The sequence below is a fragment of the Rhinolophus hipposideros genome, assembly GCF_964194185.1.
Source record: "Rhinolophus hipposideros genome assembly, chromosome: 21".
Lineage (NCBI taxonomy): Eukaryota > Metazoa > Chordata > Mammalia > Chiroptera > Rhinolophidae > Rhinolophus > Rhinolophus hipposideros.
Window position 1 is genome coordinate 33120780 of NC_138067.1, and position 14582 is coordinate 33135361.

Here is a 14582-nt window from a genome sequence, read left to right on the forward strand (position 1 = left end):
CTGAGGCGTCTCTCGGACCACCTCATAGCTGGGTTGCGTGCCTCTGGGGCCCCTCTGCCCCGCACCTGCACAGCTGCCTGAAGGCCACCTGGAACTTCTGGGACATGAGGCTGTAGATGATGGGGTTGATGGCACTGTTTGTATAGACACAGGTGCGGCAGAAGAGAAGGACCCAGGGGTCCAGGAAAGGCCGGGCCGCAAAGGAGTTGAGCAGAACTAGCGTGCGGTAGGGCATCCACACAGGACAGCAAAGAACAGCACAGCCACCACCAGCATCTTGGTGACCTGCAGGAAAGCGGGAGAGGGAAAGCCACTGGGGCCCAGCATACCCATGGCTGGTGGCTGAACAAAGGCCACAGGAAGGTGCAGCCATGGCTGCTGCCTCAGGAAGTGTTTGCTGAGTAAGTGATGAGAGTGTGACTAAAGTAACAACTTAATCCCTGCACGTGCGCTGGCCATTGTGCTAATAAACACTTCCTATGCCGCATCCCGGGGCTGACATTTGAAGCTGGGTCTGTTGATACGATCCTGAAATAGTTCCACATAGGGTGGTAAACAGTAACTTCCCTGAGCCCCCCAAGTGCACCCTGCCCCCAGACCTCTCAGATTCCCGCCAAGCAAACGTTGGATGCCTGGAGCAGGGCCTCAGAGCCCTGACGCTGCAGCGAGGCCCCCAGACAGATGCAGTAGTGGCTGACACCCCCCTCGCCCCTGCCCTGGGTTCTTCCCACCTCAGGCAGGTGCTATTATCACCTCTGCTCTGTGGGTGAGGAAGTGGAGGCTCAGAGATCTGAGGGCTCCCACAGCACATGCCACCCATGACCCAGCTTCTTCTGCAGCCCATCTGCGCCCGTGGCAGTCTGATGGCTCTACAGCCATGTCCCTTTGGGTGGGACACTGTTCTGTTCTTTCAGCCCAGGAGTGCATCGCCAGACCCCCAAAAACAAACCTGTCAGGGAGACGGGAGGGCACAGGGGTTTTACAGCCCAAGGACAGTCTGTTAGGATCAGGGCTTCTTTGTGCCCATGTCTGAGGGAGGTGGTGTCATTGGGAAGGGGAAGGGGCATGTGTCCTGGCCACCTCAGAGGGGCAGCCACCAGCCTCACCCATGCAGGGAGCTTCCTGGGTGCCCCAGAGCAGAGGGGAGGTCTTTGGATGTCCCCTCATTTGCTCTAATCCTGGCACCTCCCTGCCGCTGCCTCCAGGGTGCAGAGGCAGCAGGTGAGTGTGGGTGCTGGAGCAGGCAGGCCTAAATTTGATCCCAGCTCCCCGTTTCCTAGTTGTGTGGCCCCTGAGAGCCTCCCTTTCCCACGTGTAGCACCAGGAGAATAGCGGTCTCCTCCCAAGTATGATGAGGAAGGGGGCACCCATAAAGTCATCACTCTCTCTGCCCCAGGAGCTTTGACTTTCTGTGTGTTCATAGCTTTGTGTCTGGGGCCATGCTCCACCCCACCTGTGAGCAAAGGCCTTTGCCACTGCCAGTGCACCTGGCTCTATTCTCTCTGTCTCCATCCCTTTCTCTCTCGCTATCTCTCCCTGTCTCTGTCTCTTTCGCTCCCTGTCTCTCTCCGCCTCCCACCCTCTCCAACCCTCCCTCCCTCCCTCCACTAGCATCTCTGTTGCTCATTCATAGGTGCCCTCTCTGCTCAGGTCTCTCCTTGCCTCAGTCTTTCTGAGAGCCCATCGTGGTTACACGTGGAAGCCTGTAAACGCCTGTCTCAGACTCGGAACGTGTGGGGATCCTGCTGAAACCTGAGGCAGAGGCTGCCCCTCCACTCAGAATGCCCCAGACTTTTGTCCCTACTCCTTTTGGTCAGAGCCAAGCACTCCCAGCCCCCAGGTCCCTCCCCGTCCCCCACCCTTGCTGGTTCCCAGCGCCAGGCATTCTCCTGCCTCAGGCCTGTGTGCTGCCTGCTTCCCCCACCTGGAATGCTTGGCGTGGATATTTGCTTTGTGTGCTCCTTTGCCAACTTCAGATCTTTATTCAGTTGTCACGTCACAGTGAGGCCTTTCCCAACTTGCCCCTAAACTCCCTCTCCTCCCCGCTTCATTTTTTTCCTCATTTGCAATCTTTCCTCTGACAGTCTTCTGTGTATCTTTGGTACTCACGGTGTGTTTCCACCTGCCATGAGCCCCAGCCAGGTGGATGTCTATCTTGTCATGTTCTCCCCTGTGTCCCAGCACCTAGAACCATGACTGGCACATAGTAGGTGCTTGGTAGACACTTGCTGAATGAATGAACAAATGCTGAGCTTGCGTCCTCTCTCTCTCTGCCTCTCTCTGTGTACCAATTCCTCCCACCCTCCAACACGTCACCTGCCACCCCCACCCAAACCTGGAGGAGACCTTCATTACCTGCTTCCTGGAAGATGGGAAGCTTTTGGGCCTGGGGCAGCTGCCCACCTTGCCCCCACCTGGCCCATGGGGATCTCCCTCGGTTCCTCACTCCGGCCAGGCCTCGCTGCCCCCATGGTGGGTCAGGTGGGACCTGGAGCTCCAGAACAAGAGTGTCCCAATGAGCACATAGAGGAAGGTGGTCACCAGCAGGGGCATGATGAAGAACACAGTGAAGTCCAGCAGGTAGATGGGCAGGTAGAGGCTAGGGGACTTCTTGTAGCCACACTCCAGGCCCTGGCTCTCGCTGATGTTGAGGTCCACCAGGAAGAGCCAGAGCAGGCAGTAGATGGACGTGCTCCCCCAGACGCCCGCGATGATTTGCTTGGCCCGGGCCATGGTGCACACGGTCTGTGCCCACATCGGATGGCAGATGGCGATGTATCTGCAACCACAGGTCACCCAGTTACCCCTGGGCCAGTGGGGTCACATGACCCACCCACCAGTGTGCGATTGGACCACATGGGGACATCTGACCCAGGTTAGCCAATCAGATTCCCTATCTGGGGAAACTGGAATGGGGACGCGACGGTTGAGCTGGTCCTTTCATGGGAAGAACTTGAAGGCCATGAAGATTTGGGGAGCCAGTTGGCCATCCTGAAGCAGCCAGGGGTGCTGGCAGAGCAAAGAGAGCCAGTCTTAAAGGGGAAGGGCGAGTGGGTACTCACCTCTCAAGGATGTTTCTCCCTGAGGCTCACCAGGTACAGCTGCATCTGCTGCAGCCCAGGGACCACGGTGCCCTTCAAAGCCTTTGGCCATGCACCAGTCCCAGTGGATTTCCGGTTGCCCACCTCCAAAGGATGCTGACTGAAGCAGCCAACAATACTGTGTGCCCCTCGTAGTCACAGCCTACACCCTCCACCCTGCAACACCCAGGTCACCAGGTCTATGCACGTGGCCAGGAGATGGAGGCCACTGGACCCCAGGTGGGTACAGGTGCGGAGAGCTAGGACCAGACCAGCATCTGTATGTCAGAAGGCCTCGGTTATGTCCTGATTCTGTGTGGCCCTTGGCCAACTTGCCCAAGGCTCTGCATCTAGGCTGTGGCAGAGCTGGATTTGAACCCATTCAATGAACTTCAGAGTCCATATTCTTAAAATCAGAACTGGAAGAGATCCAAGAGATTGTCCGGTCCAGATGTCCACTTTCCAGATGGGAAACCAAGACCCAGAGGAATGCGGGGATTGCCTTGGCATTCCACAGTGAGTTAGCAACAGAGTTGAGATGAGAACCCTACTTCCTAGTGCCTGTCCCCAGTGCCACGTTCTTCCAGAGTCCCACCCCAGCTCCCTCTCCACTCAACTGAGCCTCAGTTTACCAAGAATCGCAACCAGGAAATCATGGCTGTATTGCTTTGTGGTGAAGGAAATAGCATGCAAGAGGAAGGCTGGGGGTACCTACCTCTCCACGGTGAATGCCAGGATGGAGCAGGAGGAAACATTGATGCCCAGGTACTGCAAGTAGGTGATACCCAGGCAGCCGGCATGCCCATAGACCCACTGCCCAGCCAAGCTGTCGGAGACATTGGGCAGCCCCGTGGCCACCAGCACAATGAGGTCAGCCAGTGCCAGGCTGACTAGGTAGCAGTTGGTGGGTGTGTGCATGTCCCGTGTGGACAGCACCACCAGGGCCACCATGGTATTGCCCACAATGCCCACCATGCACACCAGGAGCACCAGGAAGACTGAGACCATCCTGTACTCCATCGAGCCCAGGACGGCGGCCCCGCGCACCAGCGACACATTGTTAGAGTTATCCAGCTTGCTCCCATTTTCCATGGTGGCTGACCAGGTGCTGGAGGGAACAAGAAGAGGAACCTCCAGGAGGCATCCAACATCAGTGGGGTATTTGCAGGACCCAGTAAACACCTGCCTCTCTTATGAGCCATGCCCCCAGGGACATGTGCTAGTGAGGTTATCTGCTAGGCCGGGCAAGGGGATAGAAGAGGGAATGCATGTTCTGGCCTCTGCCATTAATATTATTAGTGAGTCACACCCCTCTGCAAGCCTCAGTTTCCTGGTATGTAACTACAGATAACACTCCTACCTGACATACAAGACTGAGGGGGTTTAACCAGGCAACATGTATGTCGAGCCCTTGGCCCAACTCAATGTGAGTGCTATCAGCTGCCCTCTGTCATTAGGAAGTCACACAGCATCTCTAGACTTCAATGAGCTCATCTGTGAAATGGGGAGAATAGAAGTACCTACTTTTCAGGGATTTGGTGAGATTCTTGCAAAATGGCAAGGCATGAAAAGTTCTGGGCGTGGAGCTTGGTGAAGGTTTAGTGTCTGTTATTTAATGTTAATATTAAGGCTTTAATCTCCCTGAGCCTCGATTTCCCCATCTGTCAGTGGGGGTAATAACAGTAGCTGGTAACAGGCTGGCGAACATCTCCTGTGCTGTAGGGAGTGAGTAAGATCGACACACCCAGGGTTAGTGGGTGCCCAGGCTCAGTTTCCTGGGAACAGAGCCAGCAGCCAATGAACAGAGCCAGCAGCCAAGGCCCCCAGGCCTTGACCATGCAGACCCTTGCTCCACCTCAGTCTGGAAACAGATCCACAGACCCCTTTCCACATGTCATTGCTCGGAGGTGTCCCCCCTTCTCATACTCCTGAGAATGACAGCCGAAGAGGTTTTATTGTAAACTGATAGAGCCACAGAATCATCTATTCAATGAGTGAAGTCAAAGCTGGGACTTGGGCAAACAGGTGAGGGCACAGGACACACACACACCACACACTCACACCACACATCACACTCACCACACATACATCAAACACACAGCACACCACACAATAGATAACACTTATATACATACGAAACACACCACGCACAGCACATACACATGCCACACACAACACTCACACCACATACACACAATACCCATACATACACCACACACGTACCTCTGCCCTTTAACACATGTGAGCTCCCCTCAGAGCCCCGACTTGGTGTTGGAAGCCAGGAGTGTGCGGAGCTGGCCCACAGCAGCCCCACCCTGCCTCCCCACCAGCCAGGCCGACCCCCACGATGACCTGGAGCGGGCAGCAGATGCTCCTCTGTGCAGAGCCGGTTTCCGGGCCAGGTGGTCCATCCACGCCTGCCCAGCCCGAGTGACCAACAGCCCTTACCATCCCTACAGCCTCCACTGCAGCCCCGACAGGGCAGAGACCAGGGCACAGAATTGGGCAGTGCTGGGAGAGAAGTGGTGGTCCAGAGCATGCTTCCCACACACCTGCCCACACACATGCAACATAAACATACACATACACATAACACCTACGCACACACAATGCACGCATGCATCAGACCCGCAACACATGCCTGCACGCATATGCTGCACACAACATACATGCAGCACACATGCACATAACACCTGTGCACCCATGCACACAATATACCTGCAACACACCTGCATACACGTGACATAATCTACATGCACAACACACCCTGGCTCACACATGCAAACATGCACATATTCTCACACATGCAACAGTCACACCATATTCACACACATATGCGTACAGACATATGCTGCACACAGATCCTATAACTCTCCCCCACGTACACCAGTACACAGAAACACAGATACATGAGCACACGGACACGCAAAAGCACACATGAACCCAAACTCCCCTCCACACATACCCGACACACATGACCACACACATACACACCAGACCTCAACACACACATGTGCAGTGCACACTTCTCCATGGACGCACACTTGCACTCACCGACGCACACACCCTATATCCAAAATCCAGGGACCCAAGCGCACCCATACATATTAAACACACAACAGAAGCTCTCTCACACCCCACAGCGCAGGTATGTACTGTAAATATACACACACCCACACGCCGTTCACTCTCCTAGGCCCACGTGCACAAGTTCAGAGCACACATTACACCCCTAAAGTCACAGATGCCTACCTACACCCCAGGCCCTTCACTCTCCTGAAAATGAGCCCCCCTTTCTGCTTGGCTGAGGAGATGAGGACCCCAGGATGCCAGCACAGCACTGCGACTCCCCAGAGGCCTCACTTCCCTTCCAGCTGCAGAGGCTGGCCACCCTGGGACTGAACCCAGAGTTCTCACAGCAGACCTTCCAGATGTGCAAGCCCCCCCTGCAGCCACCCCTGCCGCCTCGGCATCTCAGTGGGGCCCCCTCCATCCCTCCCTCTTCTGTCTGCACACCGACCCTTCTCCACAGAACATTCCACCAGGTGGGCAGCCAGGACCACTGTCTCCCAGCCCAGCCCCCAGGAGAAACCTGCAGGCACTAAGAACTTACCCCGCAAAGAGCCTTGGTGCCTTCTTCCTCCTTCTTCCAGGAAAGACAGGGGAACCGATCCCACACCTCAGCCAGTCCACGGACGAAGGCTTCTCATCCTGCAGGCTGCAGTGCCGTGCACACACACATATGCGCAGACACACAGCCCCCCCAACTTCTCCCTGCTCTCTTATGTCCCTTCCCCTCCCCCTGCATGGCTGATGCAGCTTGCCCAGCAGGGAGACCTGTGAGAAGAAAGCCCAAACCCACTGCCTCCCCTCCCAGGACTTGAACGTGGGCTCTCCAGGGATTCATCAGGCAGGGAAAGACACCCTCCCCCATCCCACTAGCAAGCTGAGCCTTTAACAGCAGCTTGTCAGGAGGAGGCAGAGACCAGAGGGGAGGGCAGGGACCAGTCCCCTTCTCTGTGAGACACCAGGCTGGGGTTAACTGGGGATGCCCCACTATGTGGAATCTGGAGGTGACTCTGGTGTGGTGGCCACCCCCCTGAGGGCCTTTCACAGTGACCTGGAAAGCGAAGGAGGACACACTTGCTGAGCATCTCCTGTAGCACGTGCCAGAGGGGAAACTGAGGCTCAGAAGGGGAAGTGGCTGGCTCAAGTGAAGGAGTAGAACTGGGGTCCCAGTTCTGCAGCTTTGGGGGGGCAGGGGTACCCAAGACCCTTCTTGCTGAGACTGGGGCTTGCTGCTGTGCACTCCACGAGGGGCACGGTTCGCACTCCTCTTGGGAAGAGGATCCGGCTGAACATGGGACCACAGAGATGAGGTGAGGGGAGAGGGCCTAAAGGGAAGAAAAAAGGGTCGCAGAGGAGATGATATATGTGCCAGGCTGTGATCCGTAATACCCCCAAACACTGCACCCAGATCCCCACTGGGGCTGCCAGGAATTCTGGGAAGGCTGCAACTCCACAAGCCATAGTCACATGCAAGGCTCCGTTGTGCCCATTGGGTGGTGGCTTTCTCCATCTCTCACCATCCACTGCTGCCACCCCCAGCCCACTGCCCACACCTCTGCTGCCCTCTCCTCCAGGAGGTCCTCTCGTGAATTCAGCCCCATGGACAGCTCCTGAGCTGCTGTCCTCCACTCTGGTGCTGAAACCACCCTGCTACCTTCCATGCAACATTCCAGAAGAAGCCGCAGACTCTGGTGGCCTTGAGAGAGAACGGAATCCAATTGTATGGAACGGAGCTACAAAGCCATCCACGCCAAGACCCTCATCATATGGAAGAGAAAACGGAGGTCCAGAGAAGGAAAGCGGTTTGCCCAGAGTCACACAGCTAACAGCAATAATGATTGAAACTGGCAATGACGACTGAGATTCAGTGAGCCCTTTTACATGCAGGCACCATGCTGTCTATGTGGGGACTACCTCAGCCAATCCTCACAGCAGGCTGAAGACTAGGAACCTCATTATTTTGCCCCCTTGATAGAGGAGGAAGCTCATCTAGAAGCAGAAGAACTGGGACAGGAACCTGTATCTTCAGCCTCATGCTGGGCCCTTCCTCTACTCCATTCCCTTCTCCCTTGATCTTGGGTGGAGGAGTTCCTCCTTCACAGGAGAGAGATGGCCAGTGCAGCAATTGCATCACTGCCCAGCTCCTATGTGGAAAGTGTTTTCACTCTGCCTTGAGTTCTCACGCCCACTAACTCACCTATGGACAGACCACATTTCACAGATTTTCTCATGTCCCCACTTTCTGCGAGCTCCTCCTGGAGTCAGCAGTGCCCACCCCTCAACCACCCACAGCAGCAGAGGAACCTCAGTGGCACCTGGCACAACTGTAAAGCACAGTTATGTAGCTTTTGTTCATAGTAAGATAACTTGCTGACAACTTAAGTGTCCACAGAGTGGTAAGGATGGTGCTGTGTCTCATGCTGTTAAAAATGGATGTCGTAGAGAAGTACAGTCGTCCCCCATTATCCACAGTTTTGCTGTTCACAGTTTCACTTACCCGTGGTCCAAAAATGTTCCATGGAAAATTCCAGAAGTAATCAATTCATTAAGTTGCACCCTGTTCTGAGTAGCAGGATGAAATCTCGCAGCGTGCTGCCCAGGAAGCGAATCATCCCTTTGTCCAGTGTCTCCACGAGCTGTACCCTCTCTGCCCGTGGGTCACTTAGTAGCTGTCTCGGTTATCAGATTGACTGTCATGGTATCGCGGTGCTGACGTGCAAGTCACCCTTATTTTACTTAATAACGACCCCAATGCTGGCAATTCACATATGCCAAAGAGATGCCGTAAAGTGTCGCTGCGGGAAGAACTCCCAGGCCCTTGCTGAAGGCCGCGGGTGGGAACTGAACTGACATCCGTCCACTCACTCACCCAAACCAGCCGGCAGGGGTCCTACGTGTGCTGCGGATGGGCGGTGCGTCGTCTGGGGCGGCAGAAACAGCAAAAACTCCGAGTCTCAGGCGCAGAGGTCCTAGGAGGTCCTAGGAATCCTTCACCCAACGCGGGAGGGTGGGGGGAGGTAGGATGTGGGGTGGTAGGGGCGAGAACCCTGTCGGAGAGGCAAGGGTAGGGAGCCACCACTGGGCCAGGTTCGAGGGTCGCCCCTGGGTGTCTTGAGAGAGGGAATGAGGCCACGTGGGTGGGCTCTGGGTGCCCATCCGAGGTGGGGGGAAGGAGCCTGCAGGGGAAAGGGTCCAGACGTGTCGGGTTCCCTGACGGCAGGGCCCCGCCCCCGGTCGCCCTCGCTCTGTATCTGGGTAGGACTGTGATGTGAGTGGGGACTCCCTCACAGAACGGGGCGGAGGCCTTCCTGCATCCACCACGTGGCTCTGAGCAAGTGGAAGGGGGTGTACAGAATTTGAATGTCCAGGAGCCTGACCCTGCCCGCGCCTTCCAGGCGTTCTTCCGTGTTGTGACCTGAGGATGAGAAAGGCTAACAGGCCCTGGAAACTAGGACAGCAGGACCCACCCGGAAGCAACAGCTGCTCTTGCCCACTCACCCATCCCCAGGATCCCGCACCCTGGCCCACGCAGCGCCCCCGCCTGCCGAGAACACCTGGGTTGGTGCGCCCTCTGGCGGCAGCTTGAGAAAACAGCAAAGGCTGACCCTAGGTTTGGGCCAATTTGGACAAGTGAGAGAGAGCCCTCTGGAGCCCTCCTCCCTGCCGTTTTGTCCGTCAGATTCACCCTTCTAAAATGCTGCTTTCAGACAGATTCCTTGTACTGAACTCCCCCACCTCCCGGTAACGACAATTATAAAAGCCGGACAAACACAAAGATACACGTGCATATATTAAAGTATTTGGAGGGCAGCCAACACTGGTAGGATGACGGGGCTCTGACCCTTGCGAGAAGGGAAACAACAAAGTCACACCAACTCCCCTACTCCGTTTACCACGAGGGCTCGCCCCCCGACTGGCCTGGGGGAAATAAAAGCAGCCAGCACAGACTTACTAAGCAGACGGATGTCCAAACCAGCAGAGATGAGGAGAAACCCTGCAGAAAAGGAGCCCCAAATCCTGAGTACAAATCCTCCGAGGTTGTGGCCAACCCTGAGCTGCCCAAGCCAGGAAAACTGCAAGAACCAGCAGAAAAGAGTACCTGAAAGATAAGGAGCCGAGCACACATTCAGCAGCCATGTAGCACGAGGAGAAACAGGGTGTAGGTCATGTCTGTGCAGGTGGATGCCTTGCACACAGGGCAGGCTTTCCTCCGACAGGGCACGAGGTCCACTCGCCAGGAAGATGGACCACCCTCTCCGAAACAGGGAGGCCTAGAAGCAAGGCTTCACCGAGGCCCAGTGATCTTCTGAAATCATCTGCAGGTAAGAATAAAGCCTCACCCTCATTGGGAGTACAAAATGCCATCCCAGTGCCCCCACAATAATTTATTCACAATGTCCAACATCATATAAAAAAGTACAAGGCACACTGTGAAAAGGTACCAGAGCACTGAAAACCAAGAGGAAAAGTGACAGACATTGGAGCTATAAGATTCAGGGGCTTTGGGGCGGCCGGATGGCTCAGTTGGTTAGGGCGTGAGTTCTGAGCAACAGGGCTGCCAGTTCGATTCCCACACGGGCCAGTGTGAACTGCGCCCTCCACAATTAGATTGAAACAACTACTTGACTTGGAGCTGATGGGTCCTTTAAAAAAAAAAAAAGTTAGCTAGATGAGAGGGAAAGGTGGGAGTGGCATGTGCAAAGAAAAAGTGTGGAGCGAGTTGAGAGCCAGGGAGGGAACATGAGGATTGGCAGGCCATGCTGGTGGGGCCAGATTATAAAGAGCAGGTACATCAGGCTTTGGTTTTTGGGTGGAGAGGGAGCCCCTTGGGGGCCTCAGGCTGGAGTAGTGAGACTGAAACAAACCCAAGATTATAGAAAGATGGCTCTGGGTATCTGGGGGAAGGTGGGGGTCAGTGGGCAGTGACAGAGCAAGTGGTGGTAGCTAGAACCAGAGTCAAGGGGGATGGAGAAAAGGGAAGACAATTCAAGATTCAGTTGGGAAGTAGAGTCATGGGTAATGGGCAGGAGTCCTGCCCCATTTGCCTCTCCTCACCTCTCCCAGCCCTTTCCTCTTTTTCACCCCCAGCTCCTCTCAGCTATCCCCCTGCATTTTCTCCCCTTCTCTCCTGTTTCCCTTCATTTCTTTTCTTCTTAGAAAAATAATAGTTTTATTAAGGTATAATTCAGATGCCACAAAATTCACCCTTTTAAAATGCATAATTCAGTGGTTTTTAGTATATTCACAAAGTTGTACAACCATCACCACTGCCTAATTTCAGAATATTTTCATCACTCCTAAAAGAAACTTTGTCGCCATTTAGCAGTTACTCCCTATTTCCCCTCCTTCAGCTCTGGTAACCACTAATCTAATTTCTGACTCAATGGTTTTGCCTCTTCTGGATATTTCATGTAAATGAAATATGTAAGTCGTCTCAGGCTGCCATAATAAAACCATAGGCTGGGAGCCTTAAACAACAGAAATTTATTTTCTCACAGTTCTAGAAACTAGACTTCCAGGATCAGGATGCTGGCTTGATTGGAATCTGGCTCCAGAGAGAGCCGCCTTCCCGGCTTGCAGACACCACTTACCTGGGTCCTCACATGATAGAGATTGGGAGCGAGAGGGGACTCCATACCTTTATATGGCTGAATAATATTCCATTGTACGCATAGACCACATTTTATTTATCCATCATCAGTTGACAGACATCTAGGTTGTTTCCACTTTGGGGTATTGTGAATGATACGGCTATGAACAGTTGTGTACAGGTTTTTGTGCGCATGTGTTTCATTTCTCTTGGGTTAGATACCTGGGAGTGGCATTGCTGGGTCACATGACAACTCTATGTTAATGCCTTCATTTCTTCCCTTGCTCATTCATTCATTCATTCAGATAACATAAGGCAAACATCTGAGTTAATCCAACTTCACTGTGGGCCAGACACTCATATTTGTGGGCAGAATGGTGGCAGTCTGCCCCAAGGAGGAGCAGTTTTCCTGGAGGAGGAAGATGGGGTGAGGAAAGGTCTGCTTTGCTCACCATCCCCCAAAACCCTTAGTTACCGCCAGCACCAGCTACACAATTTTCAGGGTCCAGTGCAAAATTAAAACATGGGCCCCTTGTTCAAAAATGATTAAGAATTTGAAGGCAGGGATAGCAGAGCATTCAATGAAGCCCAGTACCCTTCTAAAAGTGGGCCCCTTGTCTCTAAACGGAGAGCGCAGTTTGATCCTCTGCAGGCTGCCCTGAAGGCAATTGGTAAGATGCAAAAATACCCCAAGTATCACACGATGTCCTTCTAATCATGAAAAAGTTACACTGGTAAGCTCATCCCATTTAAAAGATGCGGAGCTCTTTAGTCTGATGGAAATAGTTAAAAATTCTTAAGCTTTAGTATTTAAACTCACTCCATGTCTTAAAATGATTAATTTTGTGTTGAATTGTTTATATTGAATAGAGTGGAAGCTATTTAGGAAATCGTTTTAAATGTTTAGTCTTAGCCTGGAAGAAACCTCAAAGCAGAGGATCAGCTAAGCCATGTCCCGATTCTTGACCTACAGATACATATTACACCTGCTCACCACCAAAAGTCTAGTTTCCATCTGTCACCATGCAATTGACCCTTTTACCTGGTTCGCCTTCCCTCCATCCCCTTCCCCTCTGGTAACCACAGGTGTCTGTCGTCTCTGTCTCTCTGAGTTTGCTTTTGTTTTGTCTGTTTTTGTTTTTTGTTTTGTTTTACATTGCACACGAGTGAAATCACACGGTATTGGTCTTTCTCTGATTTATGTCACTTAGCATGATACGCTCAAGGTCCATCCATGTTGTCAACGATGGTAGGATTTCACATGTCTTACCGCTGAAGATGAACGTGTGTACTACTCGTTCTTTATCCATTCAGCCACCTAGACACAAGTTGCTTCCATGGCATCATTACAATAATACTGCAACAAGCACGGGAGTGCAGAGAGGTTTTCAAATCAGTGTTTCCATGCTCCTCAGGTAAATACCCAGAAGTGGAATTGCCGCATCACGTGGTAGTGCTTGTATCTTCTTTTTTCAAGGAATCTCCGCACGGGTTTCCACGATGGCTGTGTCCGTGGACATTCCCACCCACAGCGTAGCAGGTTCTCAGCTGGTTATTCTTAGGAAAGCAGGAATCGTTTTAACATTTTTTACGTTTTCACACTTAAACGCAATATCTCAAAAATGATTAATTTTGTGTTGCACTGACTGTATTTAATCGAGCAGGAGCTATCGAGTTCCACGGAACTAGTTACAAACGTTCAGGCTTTGATATTTAAACCCGGTATCTCAAAAAATATTAATTTTTTTTTTTTTTTTTTATCGGGCGCTTACGTTGATTAGAATGGGAATTCTTTAGTCGGGGGGAAGTGAAAATTGAAAGCTGCGAGGGCGAAACCACCCATCACTGCGAAGGGCGGAGCTCCCCGCCGAGAACGCAGGGCGGGAACGTGGGCTCGGGGCGTCCCTGGGCCGCCTGGCGCCAAAAGCCCTCTCCGCAGGCGCCGTCGCAGCGCCAGCCGCACACGAACCCCGAACTCCCCTGGGGGCGGGGCCTCGGGCGGCGCCTGCGCCCTGGCGGCCTCGGGCGCGTGCCGCGCACCGGCGGGAGCGCGCGGAGGCCGGAAGGAAGCGGGCGGAAGGCGGGGCGAGCGAGGGAAGCCCGCCGGGCCGCAGGACGGTCGCGGCTTGATGACGTAGCACAATGGCCGGCCCCCGGGGGTAGTGGAGCCCGTTTGTTCCGCCCGCGTCGCGCCTCAACCCCGAGCCTGTAAAGAGCGGAAGGGCCGAGGGACGTCTTCCCCGCGCCGGCCGGACCCCAGCGGAACCGTGGCCCCCTCCCCGCCCTCGCGCTGAGGTAAGCGGTGGCGGCGGCGGGGCATCTGGGCCGGCGGGGAGGAGGCCGAGGCGGCCAGGCGGGGAGCGTGGCGGCGGCGCGGAGCCCAGGCCGGGGAGCTCGCCGCCGCCGCCTCCGGGGAGTGCTCCAGGCTGCGCCCCCGGCCGAAGCGTGGTGCTCGGACCCCGGCACGGGGACGCTGTTCCGTCCGCGCGGGCTGGTCCTGGGGTCCGGAAGCCCCTCGGGTCCCGGGCTGCCCGCGGCTGCGTCCGCGCCCCGCCGTGGACTGGATTCTCCTGAAGCTGTCATCCCTCTTCCGGGACGTGTGCGGGGCGCGCGTGTGCCGCCCGCACGTGTGGGAGGAGGCACGCGCGGTGGCCCCCCCGAGGCTGCCGGCCCGCGCTGGGATGAGCTCGTCGGCAACTTGGAGCCCCGGAGCCTCCTGGAACTCGCCCGCTCCGCTGCCCGGGGCGCACGGGTGGGCGGCGTCGGCCGTGCCCGGCCACGGGCGCCGCTCTCTCGGGAAGGTGGCAGTGCCCTGCCCCTTCGCGCAGGAGCCCCGAGAGTGC

The 14582-nt window shown here is 54.7% G+C and overlaps 1 protein-coding gene and 1 pseudogene across 2 annotated transcripts in view; one reads left to right on the forward strand and one right to left on the reverse strand.

Moving 5' to 3' along the window:
• LOC308489719 (thyrotropin-releasing hormone receptor-like) lies at positions 1 to 6785 on the reverse strand (annotated as a pseudogene). The gene is made up of 4 exons (XR_013995413.1): positions 6694 to 6785; positions 3796 to 4188; positions 2356 to 2779; positions 1 to 285 (listed from the first exon to the last, which is right to left on the reverse strand). The product of XR_013995413.1 is annotated as a thyrotropin-releasing hormone receptor-like (transcript).
• Positions 6786 to 13860: 7075 nt separating this feature from the next.
• ZC3H18 (zinc finger CCCH-type containing 18) overlaps positions 13861 to 14582 on the forward strand; it is a 60483-nt gene continuing 59761 nt past the window's right edge. The window contains exon 1 of the mRNA XM_081032176.1: positions 13861 to 14034. The gene's annotated coding sequence lies outside the window, so the exon portion shown is untranslated. The remainder of the gene's footprint in view (positions 14035 to 14582) is intronic.